Here is a 20495-nt window from a genome sequence, read left to right as displayed (position 1 = left end):
ATATGACACCAATTAAAGTATTTATATATTAATATTTATTTTTTCTCAAATTATCTATATTTTAAAATATTTTTAAGCTTGTAGATCCAATCCAAGATTCATATTCGAAGTTAAAATCCATAATAAACATGTTAAAACACTCATATGGTTGTAACATTGGACTTGGTATAGTGTTTACATAATGTTATGTCCATTTTGTTTGTTCATTCCATCCAATCTTCAGAAAGACATCAAACAAGCCCTTATCAAAACCAATCACCAAGCCAATCATTTTCAATAAGAACTTTATCAAGCCCACAAGGGCTCAACCCATTTGTTAGGGTGACTCATGAAAGTCACCAAGTTGAAGTGATGCCATGAGTTCGAAACCCATGGGTGCTTCTCCCTTGCCCAAAGGTTGAAACTGGAGAGAAAGCTGATCGGTATAGTCCCCAGTGAGCAAGGGAGACCAGGATATTACACTAATGACCTATGCTTGGTATACACAAGGTTGATACAAGAGATTTGAACCTTGATCTACTCGACCAATATCAATGTTTTTATGAAGCAATTTGTTTAATCAAGTCATACTGGTTTAAGAAAAAACAGCTCATATATCAAGATTTATTGAAAAGAAAAACAAGTGAAATCTTCAAAATTTTCAAAAAAAATGAGAACAATGCTTAAAAAATATCTTAACCAAAAAATTGAAGAATGCTTGACCTAGTAGGGAAAGTAGATCAAGTGATCTGGGTGAGGAAATGCTATAACATCCCCACCGTTCATTGTAGCGATCAACGCCCACTCATCTTACCCATGCTCTTACCGAATCATTGGAAGCTAAAGCTTTAATGGAAAATAACAGGAAATTAAAGGAACTAATCCAATAATTTGTTCATTCATCTATACTGAAATCCCTTTATAACGATTTTTTATAGGTGGAAACCAAAATTCCCTAATCTAATACGGACATGAGATGCATCCAATCCAAAACCTAATTATAAACCAAAATTGAATCCAATATCCAATATCCAATTAAATCTAAAAAGAGGCTGGACCCGGTTAGATCTTGCTTTCCCTGTCTCATTCTCCATGAGTTGGAGTCCTTGTCCCTGAGTTTGACTATGCTTGTGTTTCTTTCAGTTCCGTCCAATTCGAGCAAACCATTGAACCGATACAGCCTCTTTGTTTACAAAAATCTGATATGACCGGATCAGGAGGATTTGGAGATGGTGGGAAGTGAATAATGGAAGATCCAAGTAAAAAGAGTATGTGGACCCTGTGGTTTCATGATTAACACAAAAAGTCTTCAAATGGATCCAAAAATGAAAAATCCAATTGAAGATGTTCCTGGATCCAATTATGATTAACTAGATCCAAGATAATCTTAACAGGATCAAGATGGATTTGGGTATGTTCAGGTCCAAACAAGTAGGATAAAATCAGAATACAAGTTGGTTGTAATGCAAAATAACAAAAAATTTAAAAACAAATTTAATAATTCATTCATTTATATTTCTTAAAACACTTAGACAATAATATTTATAATCAAATAAAAAAAAACCTTAACCTAATATGGATCAGAGGTAGATCCTATCCAAAACTCAACTATGAACCAACATCCAATCCACCAAAAGGGGCTTTGTTCGTCTGTTGGGAGCAGTTAGTATTGGGACGTTGCAAGTTCAAAACCAACATCTAGTCCAATATCCAATATGCGATTTAAGAAAGAGTCTTAAAGGATAAAATTGGATCCTGAATCCAGTTAGATCTCGCTTTCCTTGCCTCAAAGACTCACTGCAATAAGGTGCGCTTGAAGTAGACGAGCCAACAAAAAAGTCGAGCAAAGAGGTTAAAAAATACACATTTTGGCATTAAAACACTTAGGAAGTCATCGGAAAATTTTTCTTCGAATCTATGGTGCCATTAGTCTGAATCTGATCCGTTCGAACATTTTACTGCATCAAAAAGCTTGTTTCAAGCTGTTCTCAAAAACAAAAAAGAAGAAGAAAGAAAAAACCTTGTTTCAAGCCTTCTTTTTTCTCGACCCGGTATACCATATATCGTTCGGTTCGAAATTCAACTCCACTTCATCCAATCTCATTCGGATCCAGATATATAACTTAGAATTCAGACTCGATATTGGATCAAACCATGATCCAAATTGCATCCTAACAATCCCAATTTCGTTGCATGAGAATCGATTCCCGCAAACACGAACGCGAATATTTTGGTGGGGCCCAGAAATACCCACAGACAAAATTTGCTGCAGATGGTCGCCGTCCGATATCACAGATCGGGCGGTCACCAAGAGAGAGAGAGAGAGTCCACATCACTGTCAAGGCGATGAGTGAGTGAGTGAAAGGAATAGCCGGAAATCTCCCAAAACGCCTATCGACTATGCTCCTCCGCCTCCCCGTCCGGCCGTTCCTCCTCCACCAGCGGACCGAATTCAGCCACCGACTGAGCCTCCGGATCCTCTCGGAAACACCGATAAGGCGGAGGATGTCCACCGCTGCGTCATCGTCGGAGGTGGTGGAGCACGTTGTGCTGTTCGACGTGAAGCCGGGGACGGACCCGGAGAATGTGGAGGCGATGCTCTCCGGTCTGAGGTCACTCACCTCCCTGGACTCCGTCCTCTATCTCACGGTCGGTCCCATCCGCCGGATCCGGTCGTCCTCCCTCGGCTTCACCCACATCCTCCACAGCCGCTACCCAACCAAGCAGGCCCTCGCCGACTACTCCGCCCACCCCTCCCATCTCAGCGTCGTCCGAGAATCCGTCCTCCCCATCTCCCGCGACATCATGGCCGTCGATTGGGTCGCCGATATCTGCGGCGGCCCCGCCGTCCCCGCTCCGCCCGCCTCTGCCTTCAGGCTCACCCTCGTCAAGCCGAGGGTCGACCTGGACGGGGGATCCAATGGGGAGATCCGGAAGGTTCTGGAAGGGATCAAGGCTTCGGTCCCTTCGGCTCTGCAGGTGAGCTTTGGGGAGAATTTTTCCCCTGCTAGGGCCAAGGGGTTCGGTTCGGGATTGGTGTCCTTCTTCCCCGGGATCGCCGACATCGAAGCGATCGATTGCTATGAGGAGATGGTGAGGGCGCAGAAGGAGAAGGTCAAGGATCTGGTGGAGAGCGTGATCGTCATCGATTATGAGTTCCCGCAGCCGCTGTTGCCGCCCAATCTTTGATTGGAGATCGGAAGGAAGGGATTGCTGTAACAATGGTTGATTTCTCCCTGGGGGTAATACTTTTTTTTGGTTCTTTTTTTTTTTGCTCAATTTCGTCCGACATGGCTCGACATGGCTCAATTCAGACGGTTTAATTTTGATGGAAATTCGCTGGATTGCTCAATTTCATGCAAACGGTCTGTCTCTCTCTCTCTCTCCGACATCATCATCATCATCATAATATTTTCTTTTTTACATTTATATTGAGTTCAATGTTATTAAACTTAAAAACTAGGTGACATTCCATAAATTTTAATGTGTGCAGTTGCTATCTTCTTCTAATTCTTTTCTTGATCCCCCATCCTTTCCTAGTTCCTCAAACCTCTATTATGTTATACTTTTATATTGGTGTTGTTGTAGATATCTATATATTTCTAGGTCCTTAAACCATCTCAATTAGCAGTATGTTACCATTGCTAAGATTTTGCTTGTGGCCGTATTATTAACTGTATGATTCTTTGTTATTTTAGACATCCATCTTAACATGTGCATCTCAGCTGCATGGTCGTTTCTGGACACTCAGTATGGGAAGATAACTTATTAAAATTTTATAACAACATCATTATAATGATAGAGCTATCCACTCATGGCATATGGCCCACTAGCTCATGTCTTCGCCATTCATCTTACCATCGATCCCGTTGTTGGTGTTCTCATCAAATCCAACATCTTGTTGTGCATTGGAGACTCGGTACTGAATCCTTATTGTATTGTCACTCTATTATAGTGAGCGCCATCATGTCACACTTATCATCGTCAACGTGTTTGGCAAACTTGGGACTTGGATTGTCCAAGCTTGTCTTTGGTGACTCATGTTCCATTTTAGTTTGTTCATAGAAAATTAAAAATAATGACATATGGTTGGGACAAACTGATGAAGTGAATGATAAAAAAAGGTTTCAAAAGTAGTTTTTTTATTTATTTTACAACATAAAAAATAGAAGAAAATAATAGATATTGCAAAATAAGAACTGAAGGAAATCAAGTATAATAAATAGGTATGTAATGAAGTCATCCAAGTCAGCTTGGGATGTTGGTAGATGAATTAAACTAAAAGCTGGCCAAATGCATCATCTTTGGGTGTGATATACTTAGCTGAGACATGGAATGACTTGGATGAGTTAATTGATGTTGGTAAAGAGTAGGCCAAGTCTTTATGAAAGCCAAGTTTATCTGGGGTGCCTAACTGAATTTTACTTGGCTAAGCCATTAAGGGAACAGATGAGTTTGCCAACTGTGGTCATCATCCAGTGCCCCTTCTGCAATTTCATATCTATGAATCCCATTTACACCTATTTAAAACAAAAGCTTGAGTTAGAATACCATCTTTATGATTGTTTGTCCAATCATCATGAGACACATATCCTCTAACCTAGTTTTGGACATTTCCAACATCAGGAATTCTAGGTTGATGTCTTACTTCCTATGAGGAACTCCATATTGATTTGGGCACCTACAAGAGAATGCCATGTATTAAGAAAGAAAAGGAGCAACAGGGCACAGGGTAAAAAAGGATAAGGGAAACAGAGCATTTTCACTGAGAAAGCAATACAAGACTCAATAACAAATATATGGACAACAAAATTGACTCCCAGCCAGCCAGTATCCGAGTCTGGACAATAAGCCATCGCTGCTTCACAAAGATTCTTTGAGTATGAAGGTGAATGATTTCAACAACGACAGACTTCTGGTTCTGTTAACTGTAAACATGTCTTTCATGCTTAACATGTTACCACATGAGTTTTAGCCAAAAGTACAAATTGTATGCCACTGCTTTCATTACATGTTAGAGATAAATGATTAAATAACATAAAGTTATATATCGTATAGTACTTCCATACCTGAAAGCACTCAGTGGGCGCCATCCACTATTGGAAGTGAAAGTTACATGGAATTTTAAGATGGTTCTATTACTCTGATAGTCTTTTAGGTTCCAGCATGTCAGTTCCAATTGAATCTTGGTCCTATTTGTCTGTTGTTCAAATGGGTCCTATTTTAATCAGATCTATAACTATCAAATATGGGTCACACTGGTTGTAGCCAGACTAATATGTAGGTCAAGTCCAGTTGGGTAGTATGATTGTGTGACATTATATATAAAAATATTGGATTGAGATGTAGGCAATATTCTATTTACAACAGTCACAAATATCGGTATCGGCTATATCTCGGTGAGGTATAATATCGGGATATTATAGGTTTTCCAATAAATCTCGGGAAAATTTTGAAAAATTCTCGTAATTTAAACAATAAAACAAATTTTAAAAAAAATAAGAAAAATATCAAGTCTCTTTCCTTCCCTTCTTTCTTTCTTCCCCTTCCTCTTTTTCCTTTCTTTCTTCCCCTCCTTCCTTTCTTTCTTCCCCTCCTTCCTTCCCTTCTTTCTTTCTTTCCCTTCCTCTTTTTCCTTTCCTTCCCTTCCCTTCCTCTTTCTTTCCTTCATTTTTTCTTACCCTGTCTCAAGGCAGCCACCGAGACCCCCCTTCTATCGAGAGTCAAGACCTAATGAATCCTTTACATTAAAAGTTAAAACTTAAAACCCTAAGGGGTCTTTTAAAAATCTGATACCAAAAATACCCTTTTAAAAAACTACTAACTACATATATATCCTCCTTTTCTAAAATCCTGAAATACCCTTACACTTACACTTTTGAAAAAACTCCCAAAATATCCCTATAGTGAACTTGGAGTTTGCGATATATTCACGATATTATCGCGATAATATCACAATATATATATAAATTGCCCATATTTTAAAAACATTGTGATATTTTACCTTTAATATTGTTTTTCCATTTTACAGTGTTAATATCACGGTATTTTCAAAATATCGGCGATATCTGTGACTATGATTTACGGGGTCAAATATGATATTTGGGTTGAGTGGTCGCTTATTTCAGATATGATCCATGGGTTGGGTGGGTGTTCTAGCTAAAAGTTGTAACTTATTTACTTTGTGCAGCTGGAAGTTAGAAGGAATAAAAACCAAACGATGGACACAAGGAACACAACTTATTGTCCAGTCGAAACAAACATTGGACTTGGTATAATTGTTACATAACAGACAAAACGTGTGTTCTGTCCGTTTTCTTCGTGCATTCCGTCCAATCTTGGACAAGACATCAAACAAACCCTTAGTTCTCATTGTTAGAAAAAAAAAAGATATATATATATCATGTGGATGGAGATGATAGGAAAGGATATGAATGCTTTGAACCTCACCGAGGACATGGCATTGGATAGAAATGAGTGGAGGAAAAGGATTCATGTGGAAGACCCAAAATGAATTTCTTTTTTGGTTCATATCGTTGACCCCAATTGTTTTGGGATGAAGGCGTAGTTGTTGTTGTTGTTGTATATATATATATATATATATATATATATATAGGTGATGCCTCATGTAATTTATTCTTTTGTATTTTCTTCTTTTTCTTTTTATTTCTGTTTTTTTCTTTTTTACGTTGACTGTTGACCAGCCGTTGGGCTATCTCCCAACGGCCGTTGGGCTATCTCCCAACGGCTCTATTTAGAGCCGTTGGGAGATGCCCAAAGGCTAACCTTCTCTTACTTGTGTATAAATAATGGGTGTTAGGCCCCATTGTAATGTGAGTTTTTTAGTGAGGTCTTCCTCATAATAAAGCTTTAATATTTTTATGTGTCTTGAGTGCATTTTATGATATTTACGTGCCTTAGTGCACTTTTTGTGAGTAGATACCAGAGTTGCCTGAAGCTTCTTAGATAGGTGGGAAGCTTGCTTCCCGGAAACTCGCTTCGGAAGCACGATACTCCACGCTTCCGAAACTTCATGAGAACCTCGATTCCCCCACGTTTCTCCTATGCTTTCCACATGCTTCATCTATTATTCTTATATATTCTCCTACTCAACTTTTCATGTTTTTTTTGTGTTTTTTCTCACTCTTCTCACTCACTTTCATGTGTTTTCTTTAAATTGGTAGTCATCATTTTTAGATTTTGTTAAAATTTTAATTCTTACACTAAAAAAATCATGAAATTTAATATTAGTCACTTTATTTTAGTTTTTATTTGTGTTTTATTTTGATTCTCATTCAATTCTTATATTTCTCTTTTAATATTCCTTGCTTCCTGCTTCTTATATATTTTAAAATACATCGCTTCTCGCTTCCGCTTCTCGTATCGTTTCCCAATTTCGCTTCCTAGTCTGACAACCTTGGTAAATACTATTATCAAGTCATTAGTAGACTTGATTAGCACCAATATTTGTGCTTCTTTTCATGGTATCAGAGCTGGGTTGGCTACTTTATTTACATTCACTCTTGGAAGTTGCTTCGTAAAGCGTGTTGGTGGCTGCATCATAAAGCGTGCCAGTGATCCTACTTTGATCGTGATTCTTTCCTCTTCAATATGGCTGAATTCTTGTCTCACAATTCAAGTAATTCCAACTTCATGTAATGAAGTGCTAAGGAAGGGATGTGATATCTCCACTAGCCATGCAACCGCATACACACATACAAAGTAGCCACTAATGGGCGAAAATACAATAAACCACAAAAGTGGTAAACACACAAAGTGAGAAGGAATAAAAGTATTTCACTTCAAGAATGGCTTCAAAGAAGCTTACATTACAAGGGGAAACCCCCCTTTATTTATAGACAAAAAAGGAGCCTTTGGAAGGGCTCCATATGGGACGTTGGAGCCCTTCCAACGGTCATAAATATAACCGTTTGAAGCTCCAACGTCCCATATGGTGGACCCATTCAATAAGAAAAAGAAAAGAAAAAGAAAAAGAAAAAGAAGAAAAGGAAAAGTAAAAAGGAAGAGGAAAAAGTATATATGTGCGTGAATAAGAAAAAAAACAGATTTACCCCTAATGGGTATTACAAAGGAAATATATATATTTATAAATATATAGATAGACATATGTATAATATATATATATATATGAATATGTGTCATGATATATATATATATATATATATATATATATATATATATATATATATATATATAGTACATATAATTTAACACCCCCCCTCAAACACACGGTGAGATCACCGAGAGTTTGCTAAGGAGGAAGTAAAATCGAGGCAATGGCAGAGCTTTGGTGAAGAAGTCCGCTAGCTGGTACTCGGTGGGAACATATGGAAGTTGAATGGTACCCCGTAAGAACTCATCACGAACATAATGACAGTCCATCTCCATGTGCTTTATTCGTTCGTGGAAGGTGTGATTGCTGACAATGTAAATAGCACTCTTGTTGTCGCAACACAGCTTCGAAAGAATGGAGAATGAAATGCCCATATCTTTAAGCAAGTATTTTAACCAAATAATTTCAGTGGTGGTTGTAGCCATCGCCTGATATTCTGCCTCTGTAGAATAAAGAGATACTTTATGTTGCTTCTTACATCTCCAAGATATGAGTGACTCTTCAAGAAATACACAATAACCTGTGATAGAAATACGATCATCGGGGTTGCCCCCACCAATCAGAGTCAGTATAAGCAAGTAAATTAAGAGATGAGGATAAGAATAAGCCTTTTGTTATGGTGTTCTTTAAGTATCTGATGATCCTCGTGACTGCGGCCATGTGAATGGTAGTAGGAGCAATCTAGAATTGGCTTGCACTATGAACAACATGAGAGATATCGGGCCTGGTGATAGATAAATATGTTAGTGACCCAATTAACTGACGATAAGAGTGGGATCTGCTAATGGAGTGCCATCATTGGTTATCATCTTGGCATTGATCATTTATGGAGTCTTCACTTTCTTGTTATCTGTTAGCCCAGATCGATCAATTATGTCGGATGCAAGATTCATCTGAGAGAGGCCATACCCCCTTGGAGAGTATGCAACTTCAATTCCTAAAAATACCTTAGAAAACCAATGTCAGACATCAAAGTTTTTTTTAGAATATTTGTAATAAGTTCAATACCCTTTTTATCGTTACCAGTGATGATCATATCATCCACATATAGTAACAAGATAGTTATATGTTTCCCTAAAGACTTAACAAAGCAGTATCAATATAACAAGAAAAAAAACCATTATCAAGAACTACTTTGCTAAATAGATCATACCAAACTTTTGGTGCTTGTTTAAGGCCATAAAGAGCTTTGTTTAATTTAAGAATATTTCCTTTTTCAATTTCAAGACCTGGCGGAGGATCCATAAAGACTTCTTCACATAGATTTTTGTTCAAGAATACATTTTTAACATCAAGTTGAAAGATAGACCATTGTTTAATGGATGCTAAGGCAATTAAGGTTTCTACTCATCCTATCTACTGGAGCAAAAGTTTCTTCATAATCAATCCCGTATTCTTGGGCGTAGCCCTTGGCGACCAACCGAGTTTTGTATCTTTCGAGAGTTCCATCACATTTGGTTTTAACTTTATATACCCATCTACACCCAATTGTCTTTTTTCCTAAGGGTTATTTTATAATGCTCCAAGTTTTGGCTTTGTTGAGTGCTTCTAATTCAACTTTCATAGCTTCAATCCAACGTGGATGATCCTTAGCTTCTGTAAATGTGGAGGGTTCATGATACAAGTGTATCATCATGAGAAGGATTCATAAGACACAAATTTTTGTGGTGGTCTACTATTGCAAGAGGATCTCCTAAGTTGGTTATCTTCAACATGTTCTTCTAAAGAGAAGTCTTGGGAATATCTTTCAAACACAGTTTGATGTTCATTTCCTAACTGCCGGGTATACACATTAATCTCATTAGGATTCTCATTTTGAGAATCATCAATATGTTGAGGAATGTTGTTATCATGATGTAAAGTACCATCACAAGAATTATCACAACTAATTTCACTTTGGGATTTACTTCTAAGTGCTAAATCAAATAAGAATGAGTAATCAATGTCTTCTTTAGATGTTTGAATATCAAAACCATTTTGTTCCTCAATAAAGTTTACATTTCGGGAAACATAAAGTTTATTATTTCGAATGTCATAGCATCTATAACCTTTTTTATTTTCACCATAGCCAATGAATATACATTCAAGAGCTTTTGGTGATAATTTGTCTTGTCCTTCAATAAGAACAAAACATTTACATCCAAAGATCCTTAGTCTATTGAAATCAGGAGTAATTTTAAACAATTTTTTAAAAGGAGAAACATTTTTTAACAAAGAAGAGGGCATACCGTTTATAAGATATGTTGCGGTGAGAATGGGTTCGGCCTAAAAAATTTTGGAAACCTTTTTAGAGACAAGAAGAGTTCTTGTAGTCTCAATTAAATGCCTATATTTTCTTTCTGCAAGACCATTTTGTTGTGGAGTTTTTGGGCAAGATCTTTGGTGTATAATTCCGTTTAGTCTGAGCTAATTTTGAAAATCTTTTGACATGTATTCACCTCCGGAATCAGATCTAAAAATAACTATATTATTTTGGAATTAGTTTTGAATAAGAATATGAAATTCTTTAAAATTAGAGAAGACATCAGATTTATTTTTAATAATATACACCCATGTGTATCTAGTAAAGTCATCAATAACGACAACATAGTAAGAATAGCCTCCTTTGGACATAACGGGTGCCGGTCCCCATACATCGGAATGCACAAGTTCGAAGGGTCTTTTTGACACAAAACTACTATGCGAATACAGAAGCGAATGAATTTTTCTAAGTATACAATCATTGCAAGTAAATGTATTTGTATTACAAAATTTTTCCAAAAAAGGAAAAAGATACAACTTGGAGATACTAGGATGTCCAAGCCTCTTGTGCCAAGTCTCAATATCTTTAGATTGAACATGGTTACAAAAAGATTTGGATGGCAATGACAAAAAATTCATATAGTATAGGTCTCCTCTTCTATGGCCTTGCCCAATCCGCTTCCCGGACCGAAATCCTACACATAGCAATGGGTTGGTGAAAAGGAGACACTATATTGAAAATCAGTGATTTGAGAGACGGAAAAAAAGATTAAACTAAGTTTTGGAATAATTCTTATTTTTGGAACAAAAAAATCTTTATTTTGGCCATAAACTTTTTCAAGGTTTCCAATTCCTTCAACATGTAAAGATGTTCCATCGGCCGTGGAAACATATGATTTAAAGGAATTAAGACTTGGTTTTGATAAAAGTGATGCATTTGGAGTCATATGAAAAGAGGCACCCGATTCAAGTATCCAAGAAGTCATACCTGGAATGGAGGAAATGGCGGCACCGAAAATGGAAGATGTAGAAGAATTCATTCTCATGAATTGTTGGAGAGTTTTGGTAAGATGTGCAATGGAATCCTTAATGTCTCCATCTTTCTTTGAATCTTCATTTGAGATTGGAGAAGTCTCTCCAACGGAAGCCACTTTCTTCTTAAGCTTGGGGCAATCCGGTCGAATATAACCCGGTTCATTACAATGATGACATACAATCTTTCTTCCCCCACCATTATTTTTCCAAACGTGAGGTGGTTTATATGGTCTAACATTGTTACCGGGTCTAGACACAGCATAAACTTTATCACCTTCCTTTTTCAACGCCAAACGAGTCTCCTCTTGACATAAGTCGGCTAAGATATCACTAAGTGGAGTAGAAGCCCTATGAAGGAGGGATCCTCTTAGTTGCTCAAATTCGGGACGAAGCCCATGAATAAATTAAAAAAATCTTTCTTTTTCCATTTGCTCTTGCCTCATGGCAATAGCATTACCTTCTCATTGAGGTTCAAGAAGGATGAGTTCATCCCATAAAGAGGATAGGGCACTATAATAGTCCCTAATACTCATATCACCTTGCTTTGTTTCTCTAACTTTTTCTTGCAAAAAGAAGTGTCTAGCAAGATCACGTTGAGTGTAGATCCCTTTCATAAAAGACCAAACTTTATTTACTTTCTTGAATTTGGCAAGATTTGCACAAATTTTTAGCTCTAACATTATTCATGAACCATGCTAATATTTTAGCATGCTCACTTTCCCAATCTTCCATTTTAGAGGAAAATTCAAGAATGGCCTTTTCTTTTTCTTCTTCATTCAAAGCTCTCTCCTCGTTGCCTTCAAATTTAATGAGTTTCAATTGTAGTTTCAGAATGGTTCCACACACATTACCCCAAAGTTTTTTACCTTTGAGATTATTTTTCATGGCGGCCACCCACATGCGATAATTGGTTCCATTTAATTTAAATGAGATCAATTTTTGAATCCTTGTCGGCCATCCTTAACATAGGAAAATTGAAAGCAAAAGAGAGGAGATATTACTTGTCAAAAGGAGTCCAATGAAGCTTTTTACAACCTTGCTCTGATACCATGTAATGAAGTGCTAAGGAAGGGATGTGATATCTCCACGAGCCATGCAACCGCATACACACATACAAAGTAGCCACTAATGGGCGAAAATACAATAAACCACAAAAGTGGTAAACACACAAAGTGAGAAGGAATAAAAGTATTTCACTTCAAGAATGGCTTCAAAGAAGCTTACATTACAAGGGGAAAACCCCCTTTATTTATAGACAAAAAAGGAGCCTTTGGAAGGGCTCCATATGGGACGTTGGAGCCCTTCCAACGTCCCATATGGTGGACCCATTCAATAAGAATAAGAAAAAGAAAAAGAAAAGAAAGAAAAAGAAAAAGAAAAAGAAAAAGAAGGAAAAAGGAAAAGTAAAAAAAGAGAGAAAAAGTACATATGTGCGTGAATAAGTAAAAAGACAGATTTACCCCTATTGGGTATTACAAAGGAAATATATATATTTATAAATATATAGATAAACACATAGACATATATATGTAATACATATATGAATATGTGTCATGATCTATCTATCTATCTTTATATATATATATATAGTACATATAATTTAACACTTCGTTCCACCATTCAAGCTTGGCGGTAGCAACTACATCATTTGGGCGAGACATTTAGAGACATTCATAAAAGGTCAAGGATTATGGGGATATGTTAGAGGTACTATCTTCGAACCTACTCTTAAACTTACTATATATGAAAACAATGTTGAGACAAATCTCGATGGAAAAGAAAGAGAAAAAGCAATGGGGGAATACTATACAAAATTAGATGAATGAGACATGAAAAATGCAAATTTTTTATCTTGGATGCTAAGTGGGGTTGAAACCAAGATTGCCTCAAATCTTTTATGTTACAAGAAGGCAAGTGAAGCATGAGAATATCTTAAAAGTATGTTTATCGAAAAAGATATTGCTTATAAGTATTATCTTCAAGAAAAATGCTAGAAACATCAAACAAAGAGATAAGAATGTTAGAGACTACTTTATGAAATCGTCTTTAATTTGGACTCAACTTGCTCAATTTGAACCAAAATAGGAAGAAAAATGTATTGAGATGCAGATGGCTCAAGTTGAAGAAGATAGACTTTTTGCTTTTCTTTATGGTTTGAGACCTGAGTTTGAACAAACTAGGGCCTCTTTACTATCTTCCTGATCACCTCCTCCTATGCATGAAATTCTCACTAAACTTAGTGGAGAAGAGACTAGACTTAATATGAGCAAGAGTGATATTGTTCTTTCTACATCTAGTATCACTCAAGAAAATGATTGTGCTCTTGCTGCCTCCAAACTGGGAAATCATATCAAGCCCTATAGGCCTCCCCACTTCAATAAAAATCAAAATAGAGGAGAATACAAAGTAATTTGTCATAATTTTTATGAACCCGGTCACATCAAACCCCAATGCCCTAGATTCAAAAGGGACTATAGTCTTCATGAAAAAAGGGTTGCGGTGGCTCCATCAAACCAAGAAGATACCATAAGCCTCAAGGATCTCTCCAAATCATTGGCACAATTAACGGAGGCACTACAACCATTATTTAAAGGATCTACATCGGGGGCGACCATTGCATCTTCTCCAACTCTCGGTATATGTTCTTGGCTTCTTGACTCTGGAGCTTTATTTCATACGACTCCACGTAAATCTATTTTATACGAATGTCAACCTAACTCAAATGCATCTTTTGTTTTTATTGCCGATGGAACGTCTTTGAAAATAAAGGGTATTGGAAATTTTAAAAATGATTTGACTAAACACAATAAGTTTTACATCCCAAAAGTTAGATTTATACCAAAATTACATCTTAACTTAATTTCCGTCTCTCAAATCTCGGATCACAGATGTAATATTATATTCTCATCAAACAAATGCTGGGTGCAAGATCGCCAGTCTGGGAAATTGATTGGAGAAGGTTCTGGGCAAGGAGATCTTTATTACATGAACTCACTTTGTATTCCAAAAGATTTTTTTTGTAATATTGCCCAAACAAAAGATATCAAAGTTTGGCATCATAGACTTGGTCATGCAAATGTAAGGAAATTGAATTTTGTACCTGTTACTAAGGGTCTTTGTAAAGACAATTTTGAATGTAAGGAATGCATACTTGGAAAAATGATATCTTTGCCTTTTGGACAAAGGACTTTTTACTCTTTCATGCCTTTTGAGTTGGTCCATTCGGATGTGTGGGATCCTGCTTCTGTAGTTTCTAAAAGAGGATTCTCCTACTATGTTGTGTTTATTGATGATTATACTAGATATTATTGGATTTATTTTTTAAATTTAAATTCGATGTGTTTGCATCATTCAAAAATTTTCATAACATGATCAAAACTCAATTTGAAAGCAAGATTAAAATCCTAAGAAGAGACTCTGGGGGAGAGTATTTATTAAATGATTTTAAACAATTTTTAGAAAATGAAGGGATTTTACACCAAAGATTATGTCCTAAAACACCTCAACAAAACAAAATTTTAGAAAGAAAAATAGACATATTATAAAAACTACAAGGACATTACTTATTTCTAGAAATGTTTCCAAAAACTTTTGGGCCGAAGTTGCTCTAATCTCAATATATCTTATCAATAGAATGCCCTCAAAATCTCTATCAAATGAAATTCCCTTTGAAAAACTATTTAAGTATAAACCTGACTATCAAAGACTTAGAATCTTTTGTTGTAAATGTTATGTTTTAAATGATAAAGGATACAAATTATCTTTCAAGGCTATCCCTTGTGCTTTCATTGGTTATTCTGAAACACAAAAAGGGTTTAAATGTTATGATATAAAAAACGATAAACTTCTTGTTTCAAGAAATGTTAATTTCATTAAAAATGAGAGTGGATTTGAAGGATGTATGTCATAAAATGTAAACGTTGATTACTCCTTTTTGTTTAAATTACTTTCTAATTATGCGGATAATGATGGTCAAGTCACTCCTATAGAGCCTTCTATTGAAAGAGAAACAACAATTGAACCAATAGTATATACTAGAAGAAATAAAAACATAACCACTGAAAATCTAAATGCTCACGAATTATTAAAAGCTCCCTCCGAACAAATTATCATTCATAGATCTGATAGAACTCCAAGAATTCCCAACAGGTTTGTCTCCTATAACTCCTTTTCTCCTAAACATAGGACATGCCTTTTAGCCATTCATTCATACTATAAACCCTCCTGCTACAATGAAGCCAAAAATCTTCCTGAATGGGAAAAAGCCATGCGTATTGAACTAGATGCATTGGAAGGTGCCAATACTTGGGAAATCCTAAATTTACTTTCAGGAAAGAAAACCATAGGTTGCAGATGGGTCTTCAAAGTCGAGACAAAAAGCAAGGTTTTAAAACTCGTCGAGTCAACTCGGTGACTTGGCTCGGCTCGACCCTCCAGCGAGTCAACCTGGCAAGGCAAACTCGGTTTGCCAAGACTCGGGCGAGTGCTGGGCCTTAGATCATACTGAAGAAAAAAAATTTTCTAGTGCATATGAAATTGTTTTAATCTAGTTGTGCATCAAAATTGTCACTAGATTACAGTGTGCATCACAAGGACCTTAAGAGAAATCTATCACTATGATTTGACCACAGCAATCCAATTCATCTTACTACAAGAAATATTTTGAAGGTAAAAATTAAGGAAATATCAGTCTTATCCATCACACACTCAACTATGTGCTTTCATCCTTGACTTTGCAATTCTACGTATGTGTATTTTCTGTTAACCTGTGACTTGTAGGTTCCATTAAAGACAATGCACCAGGAAAATTTTAACAACACATAACATAGATGTGCATTCCTAACACATTTGACAACACATCCAAAATTCCAAATCATTTCATCTTACCATAACAAATTCAATGAAGGAGAACATAGAAATTGCAGATCAACTGTAATATAAAGCTTCTCTGAAATAAATGATGAACATAAAGGTAACAGGGGAAAAGAAATAGATGGTTACAACAACACGAGAAAAAGAACAGATTTAGAAGGAGAAGTGATCAAACACTTCTGAGAATTTCTCATGTTCCTTTACAAGAATGATCATTATGACTAGATCCAAGAAAAACAGACTCACCAACCAAATTAAAACCTCAAATCACAAGGATGAAACAACTATTTATCATTTCTCAACTATTTATCTTCTAGTGCATATTTATATATTGTTTTTCTTTTAAAATCAAAAGTTAACAAAACCCGGTCCGAGTCACCGAGTTGACCCGCCGAGTCATGAGTCAATAAAGAACGAGTCGAGTCCCGAGTTTTAAAACCTTGACAAAAAGTGATGGGTCCCTGGAGAGATATAAAGCCAAGTTAGTTGTCAAAAGATATTTGGAATATGGAGTAGACTATGAAGAAACCTTTGCTCCTGTTGTTAGAATGACAACTGTTAGAATTTTTGTGGCTATTGCTGTGGTTAAAAATTAGAATATATTTCAAATGGAGCTTAAGAATGCCTTCTTAAATGGCAACCTTAATGAAGAAGTATATACGGATGTTCCACCTGAATTGATAGTTTCTAAAAACAAAGTGCTTAGATTAAGAAAAACATTTTATGGTCTCAAACAAACACCTAAAGCATGGTTTGATACATTTAACAATGTTGTTACAAAGTATGGTTTCAAACCTTGTTATACTGATACTGACACAACTTTGTTTGTCAAGAATTCTTCTGCAGGTATTGTAATTCTTTTTCTATATGTTGATGATATGCTGATTACAGGAAGTGACAAAGAAAAAATTTAAAAAGTAAAACAGTTTTTGAAAAACACAATTGAAATGACTGATCTTGATTTTTTGACATACTTTCTTGGAATAGAAGTGTCATATTTTAACAGAGGATATATATTGTCATAAACAAAATTTGCTTTAGATATCATTGACAGTTCAGGACTATTAGATGACAAAGTTGTTGACACTCCAGAGATTGTTTGAATGAAGATGCGAGCTGATGATGTGGTTCCTTTGGATAATCCAACTCCTTTCAGACAACTAGTTGGATTTCTCATGTATCTAAGTATTACAAGACTTGATATAGCTCATGCAGTTCATATGGCCAGTCAGTTATAGCATACTCCAACATCAACTCATATGGGTGCAGTCATAAGAATCATCAAATACATTAAAGGCACCATCAATAAGGGAGTCTTTCTATCATCTTCTTCTTCATTAGATCTTATTGCTTATTCAGATGCTGAATGGGAGGGTTTCTGTGTATTTTTTAGGGGAGTCCTTAATTTCGTTGAAGTGCAAAAAACAACAAAAGGTGTCGTTGTCATCCACAAAAGCTGAGTATAGAGCAATGACCACCACCACTAAGGAGATCGTTTGGCTCAAACAACTAATTACAGATATGGGAGTTCATCTTCAAAATCCTACGAGATTATGCCGTGACAACAAAAGTTTCATATACATTGTTCGGAATCACACGTTTCATGAACGGACTAAGCATATGGAAATAGACTGCCATTTTGTTCGTGAAGAATATTTGAAGAAGATAATTGATCTCCTATATGTGACATCAAAATATCAACTCGTTGATTTCTTCACCATGGTTCTCTGTTCGCCAAGATTCAATTTCCTTCTTGACAAACTTTCGGTGATTGCACCGTAAGTTTGAGGGAGTGTGTTATGGTGATTGCACCGTAAGTTTGAGGGAGTGTGTTATAAATACATGTATATATATATATATATATATATATATATATATATATATATATGCTCTTCATAATTTATTTATGAAAGAGTATGTCTATATATAGACATATATATAGATATATATTTAAGTATATATGTATATAGGTAACGTCTCATGTAATTTATTCTTTTGTATTTTTTATTTTCTTCTTTCTGTATTTTTGTATTTTCTTCTTTTTCTTTTTATTCCTGTTTTTTTCTTTTTTATGTTGACTGTTGACCAGCCGTTGGGAGATGCCCAACGGCTAGCCCTCTCTTACCTGTGTATAAATAATGGGTATTAGGCCCCATTGTAATGTGAGTTTTTTAGTGAGGTCTTCCTCATAATAAAGCTTTAATATTTTTATGTGTCTTGAGTGCATTTTATGATATTTACGTGCCTTGGTGCACTTTTTGTGAGTGAATACTATTATCAAGTCATTAGTAGACTTGATTAGCACCAATATTTGTGCTTCTTTTCACTCATCACCAAGCCAATCATTTTCATAAGAACTTGATCAAGCCCACAAAGAATCCTTTACATTAAAAGTTAAAACTTAAAACCCTAAGGGGTCTTTTAAAAAACTGATACCAAAAATACCCTTTTAAAAACTACTGATGACATATATATCCTCCTTTTCTAAAATCCCGAAATACCCTTATACTAACACTTTTGAAAAACTCCAAAAATGTCCCTCTAGTGAACTTGGAGTTCACGATATATTCACGATATTATTGCATAATATCACAATATCTATAAATTGCCCATATTTTTAAAACATTGCGATATTTTACCTTTAATATAATTTTTCCATTTTACAGCATTAATATCACAATATTTTCAAAATATCAGCGATATTTGTGACTATGATTTACAGGGTCAAAGATCATATTTGGATTGAGTGGTCGCTTATTTCAGATATGATCCATGGGTTGGGCGGGTGTTCTAGCTAGAAGTTGAAACTTATTTACTTTGTGCAGCTGGAAGTTAGAAGCAGCTAAGAAGCATTTAGGAAATTAAATTGGATTTTTTTCATAAATTTGTAAGTAACAAAATAAAAACAATCATGCTATGGAGTATTACTATTTCATTCCAATGTGAACTAGAGAAATTCTTGATCTGAAAAAAAATGTAATAGTCACGGAATCTATGTGAAGACCATTAATCACTAATGCCATAATAACTAGCTTACAACAAGTAGGAAATATAATTTCACATGAAATCTAGGCATTTCATATGTATAATTATGTACTGGCCTGTGTCACATTGGCATGGGTTTGAATACATGGTGCAACACTGGTATAGTTGGTATAATATTATTGTTTTCCAGCAGGATTGTCCGTGTCTGTGTGCATGTGTAGATAGTTGGGTCTGCAGGTATAGATAACTTTGCTTAGTATGAAGAAAGGAACATACAAAATACAAAACCATATATAAGTAGATATAGTGCATACCTTGTATTTTATGATATGTGTACCCAGAAGCACTTGACATCATCATTAACTTGCCGGTGGATGATCTTGACGATATTTTGGTTCCATGAATCACTAGCATAAAAGGGAATGCTTTCTTTTCTGAGATTTGTGTGAATTATATTTATGTGGTTTCGTTTGTGATGTTTTTGATGTGTGACATAATTGTTTTTTGATAAATAGAATTCTTTCAGGATGATGAACAGCTTGAGAAGTATCAGATGTTTACCTTTCATCTTGAATATGGTAATAGATTATATGCTAGAGGAATATTTGAATGTCTTCCAAGTTTGTGGAAAAGAAGGAGCTTATAGATATTCATATCAGTGGGGACTCATTTAATCAGTTACTCCACTGCTTGAAAAATGTAAATAATTATTTTATATTGAAATGCAATGAGACTTGTCTTTTCTTTGCCGGAAGATTTTCTCAGGTCTTGGTCGTGTGCTGGTACTGTAGTTGTTATATGGGGTATATAATTGAAAGACTCCATTCGTTTAAATGGTGGTTGAGAGCTAAGGGTTTCCTCAAATAGTTTGTGGGTAGTGGTCTGGACTCTGTATGGTACTTTCCTGGTTCTCTTCAGGTTGCAGTCCACATGTGACCCGAGGTTTTGAGCATACTAGAGTTCCTATTTTTTGATGGTACTGGACTCTGTATGGTACTTTCCTGGTTCTCTTATGTATGTGCAGCTATGAAGTTTATTTTTTATGCAAATATTTTTGTAGTTTCTATTTTTTTTATGCTTTGATTTAGTGAATTTGATTCTTGGAGTTTGATTATTTGCATTCACATCATAGAAAACAGTGTTATAACTTATATTCAATAGTTAAAAAATTAAAGTATAATAGAAAACACTAGAAAAATTTGGATCTTAACCCGTTTGAGTTACCGAGTCGACACACTGACCCACGAGT

General features: G+C 35.7%; 1 pseudogene across 4 annotated transcripts in view; it reads left to right on the top strand.

Moving 5' to 3' along the window:
• Positions 1-2340: 2340 nt before the first annotated feature.
• Positions 2341-20495, top strand: part of LOC149812152 (stress-response A/B barrel domain-containing protein UP3 pseudogene) — a 28292-nt pseudogene continuing 10137 nt past the window's right edge. Inside the window, exons 1-2 of one of the 4 annotated variants that reach the window (XR_016428466.1) lie at positions 2341-3221; positions 19773-19991. The product of XR_016428466.1 is annotated as a stress-response A/B barrel domain-containing protein UP3 pseudogene, transcript variant X2 (transcript). Of the gene's footprint in view, positions 3343-19761; positions 19992-20495 lie in introns of those variants that run through there. The other 3 variants (XR_016428467.1, XR_016428468.1, XR_016428465.1) reach the window with 3 other exon arrangements.

This window comes from Nuphar pumila, chromosome 17 (assembly GCF_984573655.1).
Source record: "Nuphar pumila chromosome 17, dmNupPumi1.hap1.1, whole genome shotgun sequence".
Classification (NCBI taxonomy): Eukaryota; Viridiplantae; Streptophyta; class Magnoliopsida; order Nymphaeales; family Nymphaeaceae; genus Nuphar; species Nuphar pumila.
This window is presented reverse-complemented; position numbering and strand designations above follow the sequence as displayed.